The sequence below is a fragment of the Choloepus didactylus genome, chromosome 1 (genome assembly GCF_015220235.1).
Source record: "Choloepus didactylus isolate mChoDid1 chromosome 1, mChoDid1.pri, whole genome shotgun sequence".
NCBI lineage: Eukaryota > Metazoa > Chordata > Mammalia > Pilosa > Megalonychidae > Choloepus > Choloepus didactylus.
Genome location: NC_051307.1, coordinates 20,996,318 through 21,001,444, shown reverse-complemented (window position 1 = coordinate 21,001,444; position 5,127 = coordinate 20,996,318). Strand labels below are relative to the sequence as shown.

Below are 5,127 nucleotides of genomic sequence, written 5' to 3'. Positions count from 1 at the left end.
TTGTGTGGTGTTTGTCATAGCAGCCCTAGCAAAGACACAAATGTCTGCATTGGCCACTGGTGGGGGGAGGAGAGTCATATTTGGGGTAGGGGCTGTGCTGGTTTGAATCAATTATGCCCCCCACAAAAATCATGTCCTTTAATGATATATTGTGTTGGCAGCATTAGTCTTTTGATTAGGATGGGACATTTTGATTAGGTTGTTTCCATGGACATGTGACCTACCCAACTGTAGGTGAGAACTTTTGATTAGATCGTTTTCATGGAGGTGTGACCCCACCCATTCTGGTGCACTAACCATTCTTGATTAGTGCACTGCAGTCCTTTAAGAGAGACATTTTGGAGAGAAGCTAAGGGCAAACACAGACATAGACAGTTGGAGACACTGGGAGGTGCAGATAGAAGGACATTTGGAGATTCCAGGCTAAGAGATGAAGCCCTGAGTTTGCTCTAGATAAGCTAATAGAGGACCTCCAGACAGTTAGAAACACACTGGAAGAACAAGCAAAGATGCACAGGAGCTGAGAGAGAGTAACTAAGAGATACAGAGGCTCAAAGACATTTTGGAGAAAGCCATTTTGAAACAAGAACCTAGGAACAATAGACAAGCTGATGACAGCCATGTGTCTTCCAAGACAACAGAGACATTCCTGATGCCATCAGCCTTTCATCAGTGAAGGTATCCTCTTGTTGATGTCTTAAGTTTGGAGAATTTTATGACCTTAGAACTATAAATTTGTAAACTAAAAATTCCCCTTTATAAAAGCCAATCCATTTCTGACATTTTGCATAATGGCAGCTACAGCAAACCAGAACAATGGCTTTACCTTTCTGCATTACCTGCAGATTTATGCAAAACTGTGAATTTGGGGACAACCTATCCTGGGTGGCAGACACCTGAAGAACACTTCTCAGTCTCAGCTCTGGACACAAACAGAACTTCCCTCATCATTCTACTGGAAGAAAGTTTGAGAGAAATTAATGAGGGGAAGGAAATTTTTTGACAAATTTTTCATTATCTTATTACCTGTCTGCCCATCAGTTTCCATGGGGATGGTTCTTAAGCTCAGATGCCAAATATGGAGAATCTGCATCCCCCTGTGCCACTCACTGCTAGCCTCCCTGTTGAGGTCTGTGCTCAAGTCTGACCTTTTCTGAGTGACCAGATAAGCAGTTTCCAGGCCATCTGAGCTTTTCACTCCAACTTGGTCTTAAGACAAAGAAAGCCAGGCAGAACCTTGGAATAATCCAGAATGGCTGCTCTGATCTTTGTTGATAAGAAAAATAGAGAACCTGCCACCCATATTGTTCCTAAGGATGGGCCAAAGCTGCAATCAAAGGCTTTGATGGGAGATTTCAGGTTTTAACACTCTGTGTTGGCAAAATGTTTGATGCTCCACCAGCCTTACATAGAGGTTTCAGAAAGCCATTGGGAACTGTCAACAGAGCTACAGAAGAGTCAGTAAAGACAAGTGGACCCCTAAAACAGAAACAGCCAATCTTCTTTGCCAAAAAGCTGACTGAGAATACTGTTAAAGCAAAAGCTCAGTTTGTGCCTCAGATATATACAGGAAAAGAAAAATTATTTCCCTTCAATTCTCTAGATTTTGAGAGTTGATCTGCCTGAAGAGCACTAAATCTCACACTTTAACTTGAGTGGAGTGCTCTCATGATCCTCAATAAGAAGAGGGAACTTGAAAAACTGCTATAGCAGAGGCAATGCTCCCCTGTGAAGATACCCTCTCTGATGTGGGAGTCTAAACTGTTATAGCCTCCTTCAAGCATTCTATCAACTCTGGATGTTGAATTGCACCTGTTTGCTTTGACTTAGATATTTAACTTTCTTGGGGCCTTATAGTTTTTGTATATTTTTTGTTTCAATAAAGCAATTCTTTATTAAACTTCTTCTGATATTAAAAAAAGACAAGCAAAGCCAATTGGACTACTACACTTCCTAATGGGACATCCCCCTATAGGGGACTCCCCCCAGGCCACCTGCCACCCTAAGCCTGCAGGAATCTTCACTAAGACACAAAGCACATTTTGCCCCTGCTCTGGAAACTCCCCCCAGAGGCTCCAAATGAGTATGAGCACCACAACCCCTTCACTCAGTCTCCACCTTATTTCTCTGCCCTGGTAACTCACCTTCCAGTTTTCTCGCTTCAGGGACACAGCCCTTCCTGGTTGTCTCTTGGGCACTGTTCAGTGTTGGTTGTCACTTCCTCAGAAAGACTGAGACCAGAGTTGAATCTGTCTTGTTCTCAAGCAAATATTTTGATTAGCAGCTGGGTGAGCAGGTGTGTGGAGTGGTAGAGGTAAGGAGGGATGGATGGTGAGATGGATGGATGAAGTCATCAAGGAATTGGTATTGAGGTTGATGGATGGATAGGTGGAGAGATGGATGGTTGGAAAGAAGGAAGGAGAAATGGATGGATGGATTGCAGGAAGTGAAGGAGGAAAGGGAGATATATGAGTGGATGGAAGAAGGATCAATAGATGGACAGAAGGAGGGATGTGTGGATGGGAAGAGGAAGGAAGAGAGGGAAGATAGATGAATGAAGGGATAGATGAGTGGAAGAATGGATGGATGGATGGAGAGATGCATGCATGCATATATGAGGAAAAGCCTGTCCTTATTAGGAAGAAATAACAGTGACAGATTATGGCCATCTTTTAAAAACTGGAAAGTGGGAGTGTGGACTATTGTAGGGCAGTGAGATCTGGGATTTAGAGCCAGGAGGCCCTGGACAGCTTTGCTCTCCCTGTCTCTTGCTTTGCTGTCTCTGTTTCTGTCTGCCAGTGGTCTCTGAACTTCTGATACACACTTGGCAGAGCCCTTTACATCAGTTCTGGGGATTGGCCCTGGACAGCAAATGAATGTGCCATCTCTGGGCAAAGTGCCCATCTCTGGATTGGTCAGGTTGCCAGAGTACAAAATAAGGTGCTGGGGAATGTTGGTGGTGGCCTGGGTAGGTCCATCTTTGAGGGGCTGTTGAGAAGGTGTTCCCTGTTCCTCCAGTACAAATACATTAAATCTCCACAGCAGCCACATCAAACTCTAGCTCCCCAATGATGGATCTTGAGAGCTGGTCCTCCAATGTTCTGTCCCTCACATACCTGCTGACCCTCTGGCTCTCTGGCCAGGCACTAGCATGCCCAGATCTTTGGAATGCCTGAATCTCAGAATTGCCCCCTGTTGGTGACACTCAGTGAAGCAAGACAAAAGGCAGCAAACAGTTGCTATCAGGACTTGCCTTTTCAGTGCCTTCCTGGGACATGCTCTGGTCCTGTATACACTGAAGTCAGAATGCAGACTCACCACTCTGCTGGAAAGAAGCACTTGCATTGGCCTCAACTCTGACCACCTTAACCATCTCCTGTCTTTCACTTTACTCATCCAGCAAATGTCAATGATATGCATTCTTGGGGCCAGGCACTGCTGTAAGTGCCATGGATTTATCAGTGGACTCACAAGGAGAAGGGGAAGTGATGCTTGAGCAAGGAGGGATGGATGGTGAGCAATGGAGAGAGCCAATGAGAGAGTGTCCACTTTGTCAGCAGGCTCTGTGTGCTGGGAAGGGGCCATGCATAGAGGTGGTTGCAGCATTAAATAGGGATCATTAGACTAGTCAATGCAAAGGTGGCTTGGGAAGAGACTTGGAGCAGGAGAGGGAAGAAGCAATTCATGTTCCTGGAGAACAGTCCATGTCCCAGTTCTGGCTGAACCTGGAAGCTGGAGGAACAGAAGTCAGGATCATGAGGCTGGACTGGGTAAGCCAGGGAAAGCAGGTGACAAGATAAAACATTCAGACATAGCCAAGTACTGTGGGCCTGGAAGGACAGTGCACAGTGTTGGTTTTTACTCTGTGTGGAAGGGACAGGGATAGCAAGTTTTGTGCCATGGTGTGGTAAGAGCTTTTGATGTCACAAGGGACAATTGTGACTGCTAGATTGAGAACAGACTGCAGACATTGAAGTGACTGATGTAGACCAGCCAGGAGGTTCCAGCGGGTAACCATGTGCAGGGTCCTGGAAGGGAGGTGGGGCTTGGATGGATCCCAATCTTCTTTGAAGTAGGAGCCAGATCATTTGTAGGTGGCTCAACGGTGGAGCAGAGAGGATCTTACAGGAGGACTCTCAGATTGTTGTCCTGACGGACTTGTGTTTTAAAAGTGGTCAAATTATAGGGTGATCCACCATCATAAATTTAGGGCATGGTCACCCAGACATCAATATTTAGCTGCAGTTTCCCAGCACTTTGAGGCCCAGAAATCAGACAGCCCTTTGTAATCATATTAGCAAATGTTAGTAATATCTGGTGGTATTTACAGAACATTCACTATATCCTAAGCATTGGACATGAATTTCATGTCACCCTCACAGCAGCCTAGGAAGTCAGAGTGGCTATAGATGCCAACACCCATTTTTTTGTCCACCAGATCAGCTTCACACCCACTGCATGATTCCTCTTGTCAGGAAGTCTCCCTCCCAGCCCCTTGGCCTTTCCAGAGTCCATGTGGGGATCCCCTGCCCCCCAGCCATCCCTGACCCCAGGCAGACAAAGGCTTCCCCCTCTGCCCATTCCTCTCACATCCTCCTCTACAATAGCTCACTGTCTCTGGCCCCAGTGCTGGCAGGATTTTTCCAAATTCTTCCCTGCTACCTTCCAAAGAGCCCTCATGGGTCCAGACCCCAGCTCCAGTGCTGTAAGCCTCATCACCTTAGGCAAATCATTTCACCACATCAAGCTCCACCATTGTCCATGCAGGCAAGGACCTGGTTTACCATGATGTTTGTGAGAGATATGAAGGGTGAGATCAGGCATGGTTGTGCTTCACAAATGGCTACCAAATCTTCCAAGGCCTGACTGCCTGTGTCTTCCACTTATTAAACATACAGACTCTGCTGACTCAAAATGGGCAGGGATACAGCTCAGGGTTCCACATTTTCCAAAGCCCCCTAGGTGGTTCTGTATGTCCACCAGATTCCAGAACACTAGCACAGCACATACAGTTGGAGCCTGTGGTAAGTCTTCATTGGCTGGGATCTCAGAGCTTAGGGCCCTTCAGGGTTCCTGGCAGCATCAGAAGTGGTACACAACATCTCAACACCAGGCTAGGGACCCTCA

At 46.2% G+C, this 5,127-nt stretch overlaps 1 pseudogene; it reads left to right on the top strand.

The window, feature by feature from the left end:
* Positions 1–1,252: 1,252 nt before the first annotated feature.
* On the top strand, positions 1,253–1,805 carry LOC119531548 (annotated as a pseudogene).
* Positions 1,806–5,127: the final 3,322 nt, after the last annotated feature.